Source organism: Urocitellus parryii, chromosome 2, assembly GCF_045843805.1.
Source record: "Urocitellus parryii isolate mUroPar1 chromosome 2, mUroPar1.hap1, whole genome shotgun sequence".
NCBI classification, from domain to species: domain Eukaryota; kingdom Metazoa; phylum Chordata; class Mammalia; order Rodentia; family Sciuridae; genus Urocitellus; species Urocitellus parryii.
Window position 1 is genome coordinate 167,981,582 of NC_135532.1, and position 13,281 is coordinate 167,994,862.

At 38.9% G+C, this 13,281-nt stretch overlaps 1 protein-coding gene across 2 annotated transcripts in view; it reads right to left on the reverse strand.

Annotated features, from left to right (window-relative positions):
- The window catches only part of Gpr156 (G protein-coupled receptor 156), a 68,049-nt gene that overhangs the window by 22,279 nt on the left and 32,489 nt on the right, over positions 1–13,281 (reverse strand). The gene's annotated exons all lie outside the window — the stretch shown is intronic.

Sequence of the window (13,281 nt, forward strand, 5' to 3'; positions counted from 1 at the left end):
GGAATTGTAGGCATGTGCCACCACACCCCACTTTATACTTGTATTTTATATAATAACTGGGGAGAAAGGCATTCTTCCCTGTCTCCAAGTTACCTGATTGAATGGCTTAAAGGCCAGGACAAGGTAAAACTATCCACTTAAGGTAGCCTATTTTATTTATTTTTTTATTCTGTTTTATAATTATTTACATATTTTAATTGTACAAATTAATGGGGTTGACAGTGACATTTCTACATATGCATACATCATGCCTTGATCATATCTAACCTCTCTATTACCCTCCTTTATCCCACACCCCCTTCCTCTTTTCCTTCCTTAATAGACTTTCTTCTACTTTCAGGTTTTTGTTTTGTTTTGTTTTTTAAGTTTCCACATATAAGAGAAAACAGGTGACACTTGTCTTTTCGTGCCTGGCTTAGTTTTTTTTTTTTTTTTTTTAACATGATGATCCCCAGTTCCATCCAGCAATCAAACAATGACATAATTTCATTCTTCTTTATCATTGAATAATTTTCCATTACACACACACACACACACACACACACACAAACACACACACACATACCCCGTATTTACTTTATTCATTCATGCATTAGCTGATTCCATAACGTGGCTACTTTGAATAGTGCTTCAGCAATAAACGTGGGCATGCAGGTATCACTTTAGTATGCTGACTTCGTTTCCTTTGTGGGTATACACAGGAGTGGGAAAGCTGGATCATATGGTAGTGTGCTATTGTTAGTTTTCTTCTTTTTTCTCTCTTTCTCTCTCTCTTTCTCTTCCTCCCTCCCTCCCTTCCTTCCTTCCTTCCTCCCTCCCTCCCTCCCTCCCTCCCTCCCTCCCTTCCTTCCTTCCTTCCTTCCTTCCTTCCTTCCTGAAACTCCATACTGTTTTCTACAGTAGCTATACTAATTTACATTCCCTTTACATTCCCACCAACAGTGTGTAAGGATTCCTTTTATTCCCCCTCATCCTCACCAACATTTGTTAATTTTTTTTTCATAACAGCCATTCAGTGCAGCCTATTTTGATGACAATATTTAGGAAGCATTCAACAAGCAGTCTGGCATGTTGCATTTGCCAGTGTCATAATCACTACGTGCCACATGGCTGGTGTCTTAATACATCCCCATACACAAGAACACCGTACCATCACCCTGAAATTCAGCTTGGTCACCACAGGCCTATATATATATTTGAGCTTAACTTTTGTCTTATAGTAAAAATGTTGATTTTTTCTCTCTCTAAAAATGAGAACAACTTTCATGTATTCCCTTGTAAAATGGAGATAATAATAATGATAATACTTTCTGTCTGAGAGTTTTGAGGCACCACTGCAAAGTGCTTGGCACAGAGCTTGGCACACAGTAGGCATGTCACCAACATTAGGGACCAGTATTATAATCTCACCATTGTCCATGTTTCAGTAACCTAGGAATCATCTTTTTCTTCTTCTGTTTATCACCTTTGCTCAATCACCAAGTTCTCGTCCTTCTTATGTCACAGTCTTTCTTCTCATCTCATTCCTGTTACCACATTTATCCAAGACACAGTCATGTGAGAGACAGGAGATAAAGTCAGGTGTGACAGGTGGGGATGATGGCTCTAGGCCTCTGTTTCCTCTTCCATGAAATGAAGATAACACCATTTTTCATACCCCCCAGGTCATTGTGGGGCCCAAAAGAAGTATGAGCCAAAACTTAATTCTAAGGTGATATAAAAATATTAAGTTTTAGATTTTTGGTGTAACTTTTCACTTTCTGCAACAGCATTTTTTTCCTGTTATGGCACATGCTGTACCTTACTTTCAGACTTATTTTCCTAAAATACCACCTTTATCACTTAGCAAGAATGACATGTAATTGGGGATTAGCTCAATAGTACAGCATTGATCTATATGATCCTAGTATGGATGAGGCCCTGGGTTTAACCCCCAATACTGCCCCCCCAAAACTGTGATATCTAAAAGAATATTTTTTTTTCATTCTTCTGTCATTTACCTTAAGTCTCCTCTATCCAAATTTAAGACCTAGCCTATCCTACCTAGACACATTCTTAGGTCTACCTCCTCTGCCTCCATGTTTTCCAATTGTGGACTTACTGTAGAGTGATCTTCCCTAGTTTCTTTGTCTCTCTAAGACAGAAGGGGGAAGATGTGGTAAATGTTGGCTACATAAATAGGAATGATGCTAACCAGCACTTTCACAAAGCATTCTTTAAGAAAAGTACTACTTTAGAAAGACTCACGTTGACACTGACTTAGAGCAGAGGTCAATGATGCCATGGGGTTGGCCACTTGGAAGCTTGAGCAGTGATTTTAACCAGTGGGGGGACTTGTGCAAGACCAATACTCAAGACCATGTCCCCCTGTCCCCCACCCCCTAGTTGCTCAAATACTCCTGCACATAAGCCATGGATATCTGATGGTGACTTCCTTATCAAGCACCTGCCTGGATCTCACAGCCACACATCTGTTGCGTCTAGATCACTAATAGATAGGTTTCTCACTTTATTCTTCTCTGCCCCCAGTTTATCTGAATACCATAATTCTGTTTCCTCTGAGAGATTCAGTCCTTCGTGGAATCTTGATTTAGAATTCTTCCCTTTTCTGATCTAGTTAAGAGGAACTCCATTTAGTTAGTTTTGATGAAATAGATATTACACAGTATTCATATCGCAGACACTGTTGCAAATTCATTGTTCAAATGACATGGTTTAGACTTACATATATATTCTTTCATATTTTTTTTTCTGAGGAAATTTTACTAAAAACTTGCCTCAGAAAGGGAAAAAAGTGAATAGAAGATGATTTTCCTATTTTGTTTGGCCTAGTGAACACCTGTGAAGCCACTTAAAGGTGAATCATCTCTAATTCACCAGGATAATTATGTCTGGGGAATGACTTTGCCATACTGATAGGAATTCAATCATCAATGTCATTTATATTTTTCAGTCACAAACATACAATTTCCACAAAGTCATAAGATGTAAACAGTATATACTTAATTGTAAATAGTGCCATCTACATTACTGTGTTCCATTGATTAAGAGTTAAAAGCCTGAACTCGGTGACTGGCAGTCTGAAACAAGGTGGAATTATTTTAAAAAAAAAAGATGTTATAGCTATCTCACTATCTTTTTCTTTTCATTTATTGTCTCAAAGTATAAGGCAAGAGCTTTCTTGATTTTTACACTTTTAAGTAAGATTTCTGTATATGTAGAGAAATACTTTTAGATGTCTATAGAAAAATATCTATGTCTTGCAGAACTTGCATAATCCTGAAGTATCATTTCAATAATCTTTAATGAATTCTGATGCTTAATTGGCATCCACCAGCTCATGGTATGATGTTAAAAAATCTTTATCAAATATTGGTTTCAGAATTTGAAGACATTATATAGGGAGTTATTGGGTTTAGAAACATGGCCTAAGATTGAGGCAGAAGGTATTTCTTGACGTGCTGACTATTAGAAAATTTTCCTAAGATGTCATAGGATGTGCTTTTTAAAATGCTACATGAATTGATGTAAGTGGTGTCACTGAGCTTTAACATATCCAAAACCAAATATGGATGTCTTTCCAAAAGGCTTTTTAGTGAAATAATTAAGATTTAAATTATGATTCTTTTTCAACCCCCTGTTTTTGTTCTGTGCTACAATGGGATGCTAAATTCATCTCATATAGAACTCCAAACACTCTTATCATATCTGATGTGTTATCTGATGTGTTCCTGCAAATCTGATCTTTTTGCTGTTGTGCCTATTTCTAATGTCTGATTCATTGTGATACTAATTCAGATTCTTTGCACCTCAAACTAATATTAGTGTGACCTCTAGCCATTTATATTTAAACTCTGTATCATAAAAGCTAGCCTGCTCCCTTCTCTCCTGCCTGGGCCACCATCTTAGGAGGCCATCCCAGGAGATTTCATTAACCTTTCAACCTTCAGTCTTGTAAATTCTCTATTATAATGACTTCACTTTATTCCACTCCTGACACCCACTCGTGGGGTTATGGCCTGCATCTTATGATCATTGGAAATGGTTCCACTTAAGGAATTTTAAACAACAGTGTGCTGCTCTTTGACTACAATCTGTCTAAAATTGACTCCCAGTTTTCTCTCTCAACCTTCTCCTCCTACATTCTTCCCCAGTCCAACAGGAGTTCCATTTTTCCATTTGCTTGGACCAAAAACCTTGGAGTCTTCCTTGACTCTTGCTCACTTCCCACATCCAATCTGTCATGATATCTTGTTGGCTCTATTTTCAAAATACATCTGGCACCTAACCTCTTCTCACCACCTCTGCTGCCACCACCTGATCAAAGTCTTACTTGCAATAGCCTCCTAACTGGTCTCCTTGCTTCTACCCTGAAACTTCCCCAAAGGCTATTTTCAGCATGCACAGCAACTTGAGTGACATACTGAAGGTAAATTGGATCATGCCACTTCTCTGCACAAAACTCCCAATAGCTTTTTATTTCCCAGAGGAAAAGTTAGTCTCTATCAGGGTCTCCAAAGCTTACTCAGTTGGTTCCTATTACCTCTCTAATTTTCTTTTTTATTTTAATTTTTTAATGTTTATTTATTTTTTTTAGTTTTAGGTGGACACAATATCCTTATTTTATTTTTATGTGGTGCTGAGGATCGAACCCAGTGCCTCACCCATGCCAGGCAAGCGCGCTACCACTTGAGCCACATCCCAAGCCCCTCTCTCAATTTTCAAAATCTTCCCTGTGCCTATTCCCCTCCAGCCACAGAGCCCACCCTCCTTGCTGCTTTTTGAAAACAGCAGGTACTCACACACTTCAAGGCTTTGAGTGGTATTCTCCTGCCTGGATGTTTCCATCCATATATTTACCTGGTTCATCTCCTTTCTGCCCTCATATCTTGTTACCTTCTCAACCAGAGCTATAATGGCATCACCATTCTTGCTCCAGAATCCAAATCCTTTTTATCCTCTCTATTCCCTTCTTCCCACACTATCACAGTACTTACTACCTTTTAATACAGTACCTAATTTATTTAATTGTTATAAGAGTCCCAATTAGAATTGCTCATGATGAACTCCCAGCATTAGACCCAGATATTCAAAGCACTCACTAAACACTTGATGAATGAATGAATGAAAGTCTCCTATCCTCTAGCCCTCTCATATGCTTACTCTTTTTTTTCTTTTTGGTACCGTGCATTGAACTCAGGAGCACTCAACCACTGAGACTCATCCTTAGTCCTATTTTTTTTTGTGTGTGTGTGTGTGTGTGTGTGTATTTTCTTTAGAGACAGGAGGATCTCACTGATTTGCTTAGCATGTGGCTTTTGCTGAGGCTGGCTTTGAACTCTCCATCTTCCTGTCTCAGCCTTCTGAGCGGCTGGGATTATAGGCTACACCATAGCATCTGGCTTATATGCTTACTCTTAATACCCCTTCCTCATTGACAGCCAGCCTACAGACCTCCATTTCCTTGGTTCTTTTACTTCCTCCAAATCTATCTCTTCCTTTATCTATCCAGTTTCAAATCTCTAGTTGGTCACCTGGACTCTTCTTTCAATAAAATCCTAACGAGCTCTTTTGCTGCATGTTAAGGCTTAGATATGTGATGTCCTCTAAAAAGTTCATGTGGCAATATCCAGAGGTAAAATGATTCAATTATGAGAGCTGTATCCTCGTCAGTGGCTAATTCATTTGATGGATTAATAATTTGAATGGATTAATAGATGATAACTGTAGCAGGTGGGGCATAGCAGGAGGAATAAGGTCACTTGGGGATTTTATTTTGTCTCTGACTCTTCTCTCTTTTTTCTCCTACTTCTTCCTGGCTTCCAAGAACTGAGCAGCTTTTGATGTTCTGCTTCATCTCAGGCCTAGAGCAATGGAATTGGCTGACCATGGACTAAACCTCTGAAACCAAGAGTCCAAACTAAACTTTTCCTCCTCGAAATTGTTCTTGTTAGGTATTTTGGTCAAAGTGGTGGAAAGCTGACTAATACATTGCATCTACCCAATAAAACTCAGATAAGAATTATGACCCATTATCTGATTTTACATCGAGGCAGCTGAGGCTGCAGGAGAAAAATTGTACAACTTTGCAGATTACTGTCACCAAAATCAATCATCTCCAACATCAATCAACCAAGTTTACTGTCCCACCTATCTTTTTACTTGTTCTCTGAAGTATTCCTCTACATTTGCTTTATGAGTGACTTACATTATTGGAGTCAAAGAAATAAAAGCAGTATCTGTATGGATGATGTCCTCAAGTCTAGGTTTGGGGCCATTCCCCATGTTCTTATAACCCACTGGTGTACATATGCATTAATAAATTGTCATGTTAATAATAATACCACCATTCTGTTTCCATTCTCAAAAGTCAGGCTGTTTCCAATTCATCTATATCTCAGTCTCTAGCACAGTCTTTGGAAAATGCTAAGTTTCTATAACTTTGTAGTATGAATGTATAAATGTATTAATGGATGTGGAAGGCCCATCTTTTCTTCCTTCCTAATCATATTTTTGTCCTTTTTGCTAATCTCACTTTTTTTACTAATCTTCTTTTAGGATAGGAAATAGGCAGGTGAGTCCAGTGGCTCTAAAGTGCCAGAAATCTCTGAGAGTCATGGCCTGGCACATGTTGGATAACAATAGCAGTTCCAAGGAGATACCTGAGGTCTCAGAATGGCTGAGAACTAGCTGGCATTATTGAATACAAAAAGGCCAGAAATATTTTTGAGACTCTGACTGCTATAGACTTCCACAAACATTGAGTTTTAAGAAAACTGATATACCACTTAGAAAACGGATACACTCCAGATTCTCACTGGAAAAACTTGTTGTCTGGGTGAACCCCTCTTTGGCTTCCCTTGGGGCTAAAAGGAGTCTAAAAATGAAAGAGAGAAAGGATCCTAGAAGGATGTTTGTGAAGCTTTTTGCTCTCCCAGTCTCTGTTTCCAGGAAAGGGCAGTATCTGAGGGAGTATTTATCCATGAAGGCACGTGCACATATATGTTCTCTTGTTTCCAATGAGATCAGCCTGCTTCCAAGATCCATTTCTATTGGCCAGATTCTTCCTGGTGAATTCTCCTAGGAAATGCTTTTTATAGTGTCTTTTACATCATGTGCCACGGGCTCTGCAGGCCCAGAGATATGATAATAGCCTTTGCTGAGCTGGTGATGGATGAGACCTCATCTTCATGACCACACAGATTTCCAACTCTTTGCTGACATCAGAAGTTAATAATAAGCACCTCTCTCTCAAGTGTCTGAAAAACCTGCTGATTCTGGAATGATTTGATGCTTGTAGCTAGGCTAGGAAGCATGACTTCTTTTTATGTACTTGAAGCTAGCAAATGATGATTTGATATGAGCTAAAATAGTCAGCACTGCCTCTAGGTGGGCCTGGCTTCTCTAAATTATGCTTACATAGTTTTGTTTTACATTGAGAAAGCAAGCTTCCTAACCAGCAGTCTGTCAGTTCAGGTGGACAGATACCAAAGCTGGAGAGAACCTGGAAGAACAGAGACATCCTGCTCATAGGACAGCTAAATGATTAGCCACAGCTGAACCCGATGAAATATATAAGGTCCCTTCGGGTTCCTCCCTTCTCAAGATATTCCAGAGAGCCAAGTTCTTCCCCTTATTGCTGATTTATTAATAAGCCAGTCATGCTGCATTTCTGCCTTTCTTCCTTGACTAGGACAATAGGTTGGCCTGGTTAGCAGAGATGCGGTAAACAGTCAACCAGTCAACCAATCATCCAAATAAAATATATAAGTGCAAAAGAAAACTTGCTAAATATTTTGCCCAAATTTCCCCTTTAATTACTTCAGTGTGCCCGTGGTTTACTATTTACTATCTTGTTGATGATCATCATTTGTCATTAATTTGAAAAATCCTAAATATCAACTTGTCAAGATAGTAAGAGCTGGAGCCAGACATGGTGTTGCACACCTGTAATCCCAGAGGTTTGGGAAGCTGAGTCAGGAGAATCACAAGTTCAAAACCAAAACCTCAGCAACTTAGCAAGACCCTAAGCAACTTAGTGAAACCGTGTCTCAAAATAATATATAGAAAAAGAGTTGGGGATGTGGCTCAATTCCTAGTACAAAAAATTAAAAAAAAGATATTAAGAGCTGGAGATAGGAGGGAAAAGGAAATGTAACTCTGCCCTCAGCTCATTAAGATACCACTCCTGGGGGTGGGGATGGGAGGATTAGATGAACTCTAGATAGGGCAAAGGGAAGGGAGGGAAAGAGAGGGGACATGGAATGAGATAGTCATTATTACCCTAAGTACATGTATGAAGACATGAATGGTGTGACTCTACTTTGTGTACAACCAGAGATATGAAAAATTGTGCTCTATATGTGTAATATGAATTGCAATGCATTCTGCTGTCACATATAACAAATTAAAATAAAAAATTTAGATATACTTTATAAAATAAAGTTCCTTTCCACTCTTTGCTAAAAAAGAAAAGCTACCACCTCCTTGGTTTCTAGCCTTTTCACTGCAAAGACAATTTTTTTTCATTTTTCTTTTCCTCTTTTAAAATAAAATAAAATTTCAATGTAATATGAATGTTATTTCTTCAATATCCATTGGGTCACTTAATAAGATCTTTGTATTTGAATATATGGATATTAATACATGAACATACATATAAATTTACAGTGCCCATATTTTAGAGTTCAGAGCTCTCTTGGACTATCAACAGTGCTAAGGAGCAAAACAAAAATATAATCTTCAACTCTTATTTTAAAAGCTGAAATGTGGAAATTTAGAAACAAGACCAAATGCCCATTACCTCATTATAACGACTCAAATTGGGGGGCAGTAGAGAAAAAGCATATTGATAAGTTCATGATATAAGCTGGTGAGAAGAAGGAAATAAAAGCCCTGAAGTGTACCCTTGGAACGGAAGCTTGTATGACTTTACTGAGAAATATTATGGCCATATGCCACATTGATTTTTTAAAAATTCATTCCCAAATGCATTTTTCCACATGTAACTGTGAACTATTTCAAATCCCAGGGGAGAAAACAATAGAAACACAAATTTTCCTCTTTTCTTTGAAAACCTTAGACCCTAGAGTAACAATCCAGGCATGTGCTGTAATTTATGAGGCAGTGATTTTAACTTTTCCCCCTTTGCTGTGGGAAAAGGCCTTGAGCAAGTCCTAGCAGGCGACTTGCAGCACTTCCCAAAAGGCACACCAGATGCCCTGATTTTAAGTAGGGCATAAAGCACCTGGCCACAGGAAACACCCAATCACAGGAGTCTGCTTCCGGACCAGAGTGTCATTAGCTCCCAGGTGACTCACAAGTCAATCTCTTGGAGGCAGGAGGGAAGATCCACCTGCCATATGGGGAAGCTTCCTCTCCCTCTCCTCCTCTTTCTCCTCCTCAACTTTGCATCAGAGAACATTGGGCCTTGGGGGATCTTGAAACCTGAGGGGAATCCTGAAGCGGTAAGCTGCTGGAGTGCTTCCCCACTGGCCACAAGCCGTGAATTCATAATTTTGTGACTGGGTCTGACACAGCTTTGTCCCCATCAGCACCTTCTGTATGACTCTGAACCTAGATGTAGCTTACAGAGTTTTTGTTAAACTGCATAAACTATTAGAATTTGAGGGGTCTTCCAGGTTCAAGGCTCAGAAGAGATAAAAGGAAGAGTGCTGCTAGGCAGGACCTGGCTCCTCCCCACCCTTCCACCACCACCAGGTGTGTAGGGCAGAATAGGAGACCTGGGAGTCTGAGGCTCACAACTTGAAAACCAGTGATCTGCCTCGACTCCCTCACTGTAAGATGAAGGGACTTGCATGTGGTTTTAGAGCCAGTCAGGGACCACACTGGGACAGCTGATCCAAATGTCCTGACTGCTTCCTCCAGGGTTCTTTGGCTTCCTCCTGGTAACTCCGGCCGCCTGGCATCCCTGTTCTCATACTAATGATTAATGAAGCTCTGCCAGGGGCCTTCCTGACCCAGATTTCTAACCTGCTGTAGTAGTGTTAGTAGGCCAAGGGTTTTCACCTGCCTCCTCAACTGAGGCTCCACAAAGGCCCCCATTCAGCTGTTGGTGTCACCAAGAGGACATAGAGAGGGAGTCTTGGGTGACCTGGGTTCACAGAGCCTCCATAGTTTGTGAGAGGTTTTTGTCTGCCTCTTCCTATTCTGTCTGCTAGCTGGGATCTTGGGCCTTGGCAGACTTTCCATTTTGCCTACTGGATTCACACACTGGCTAGAACTTCAGAATGAATTCTTACTGAATTTCGGGTTCTTGGTTTCTGTATTTGTCTGGTGTCTCTCAATGTTGTCCCCAGCAGTGACAGGAGTTGTATATTTATTAATGCTAGAATCGATGTAAAAGGAACAACTAATAGATAATGTGTGTGTGTGTGTGTGTGTGTGTGTGTGTGTGTGTGTGTGTGCATGCAATCATGGATTAATTCTGAGGTAGCCTGGTGTAGTGGAAATCAGACTGACTAAATTTACTAGCTGTGCATGTTCAGTGATGTGCCTAACTACTCTGAGGTAGACTCTTCATCTGAAAATGGGGAAAATAGTATTTCTCCTGTGTGCTATCAAGGTTAGGAGATAATATATCTAAAGTGCAAAGCACAGAAAAGATACGTAATAGAAAGTAGCAACTATTAATCTTAAATTGTGTTTACACATATAGAAACTAAGATCTGATTTTATGAGTTTGAAGTGCTAAAGTGTCCTGAGGTACCTTTGAATGATCAGAAATTACACTATAGTCAAAATCATCTGAGCATGTCATTTCTATTTCTACAAATAGAGGTAGAATAATATTAAAAAGAGTTGGCAATGTAATCTATTTAATGTATACTAGGGAGTTGCTAAATGCTCGCTCTACATAGGCTAATGCAACCTTCAAAGCATTCTGAGATAAAACGCATCATACTTCTGTTTGTAAATATGGCAAAGGGTTAACAACGTTCAATAAAGTGATCAATCCACGTGCCTTGTAAGTGAGGAGATGGGATTTGATATGGGATTTTATTCCATAGCTGAGTTCTTATGCCACTTAACCTTCACTGTTCACACACTCGTAAAACTGGTCGTGAACACTGTTAAGGAAGAACCCTCATCCTCTTGTCTCTGTTTTCCTAACCAGGTTCACTGAAGCAACACTTCCTTCCTCTGTGCCCATGTGTGAAGCTTCTGGAGAAGTCTCACACATACCCCTATACAGCCCAGCATTTGCTTCCCTGAAAGCAAGGAGTGGCCAGTGGGACAGCCCTGGGCTATTCTCTTCCAAATGGTCTTTAGGGAAAGAATCTCCACATCTCTTTCCTCCTTTTGCTCCTCCAACAGGCAGTGGGCTCTCTCTCACTTCTTGGACCCTGTTTCAGCATTACATAAAGTAGTAGTTTCTCATTTAACTTTCACCAGAAATCCCTGTGCTTTCTTTTTCTCAAAAATCTTTTAATTTTGAAATTATTTAGGACACAAGAAGTTGCAAAAGCAGTACAGAGAGTTCATATGTACCCTTTACCCAGCTTTCCCCAGGAACATGTTACACAATCAGCATATGTAACCAAAACCAGGAAACTGACACTGGTGCAATATTCTTATCTGAAATATAGTCCCTATTTGAATTTCACAGGATTTACATGATGTGTGTGTGTGTGTGCGCGCACACACACATACGTGCACATGTGTAGTTCTATGTGTAGACTAATGTAACAATCATCAGGTCAGGATACTGAACTGTTCCATCACGCACACACACACACACACACACACACACACAACCCTCATGTTATTCCTTATAGTCACACCCTTTCTTCTACCCTAATTCTGACAACCATTTACTTGTTCTCTCATAACTACAAATTTCTCTTTTGAGAATGTTATGTAAATAGCATGCAATGTGTAAAACTTTGAAATTGGCTTGTTTTACTTAACATAACACCCCTGAGATCTATCCAAGTTGCTGCAGGTATCAAGATGTTCCATTTTTATTGCTAGGTAGTCTTCCATTTAAAAAAATTTTTTTTTTAGTTGTTAATGGACCATTTACTTTATTTTATGTATATGCAGTGCTGAGAATCAAACCCAGTGCCTCACATATACTAGGCAAGCACTCTACCACTGAGCCACAACCCCAGCCTGGTAGTCTTCCATTTTAGGATGCCCCACAATTTTATATCCATTCACCTGTTGAAGGACGTTGGAGTTGCTCCCAGTTTTTCCCCCTAGCTTTACATTTATAATTGGCAAATAACTATTATATATTTACCGTGTACAATATGCTATTTCAATAAATGCATATATTTTGAGAAAGTGAATCAAGTTAAATTAACATATCACCTCACAAATTTTTTTGTTCTGAGCACATGAAAGATACACTTTTATAGCGATCTTAAAGCATAAAATACCTTATTATTAACTACACTCACCATGCTATACAATTGCTATCTGGAATTTAATCATCCTAGCTGAAACTTTATAACCTCTGCCCTGACCAGCATCTCTCCATCTCCAATCTTCACTTCAACCTTAGTTCTTGACAACCATAATTCTACTCTCTGCTTCTGAGTTTCAATTTTTAAAGTTCCACATATAAGGCAATGCAACATTTGTTTTTATTGTGTCTTGCTTATCTCACTCAGTATAATGTCCTCTATATTTATCCATTTTGTCCCAAATGATAGGAAGCTCTTTTTAAAGGCTGAATAATATTCCTTTGTACCATATGCCACTTTTCTTTATGCAGACACTGATTCCGTATCTTAGCTATTATGAATAATGCTACAATGAAGACGAGAGTGAAGATATCTCTCCCACATACTGATTTAATTTCCTTAGACTATATAACCAGAAGTGGGATTGCTGCATCATATGTAGTTCTCTTTTTATTTTTCTGAGGCAACTCCGTATTATTTTCCCTGATGTGCTTACTTACATTTCCACCAACATTGTACAATCTCCACATCCTTACCAATACTTATTTTGCATCTTTTTGATAAAACCATTCTAACAGGTCTATCTTATTGTGGTTTAAATTCACATTTCCTTAATGATTAATGATGTACCCACTGTCTATTTTGTTGTTGTTGTTGTTTTCTTTAAAGGAATGTCTATTTGTGTCCCCTGTCCATTTTTAGAATTGACTTATTTGTTTTCTTGCTATTGAGTTGAGTTCTTTATATGTTTTAGATATTTACCAAATATTTTCTCTCAGAGATTACCTCTAAGAAAACTCTGCTTTTTTTGTTTTCTTTGCTGTTTAGTTTGTTATTTAGATTCTGTTTT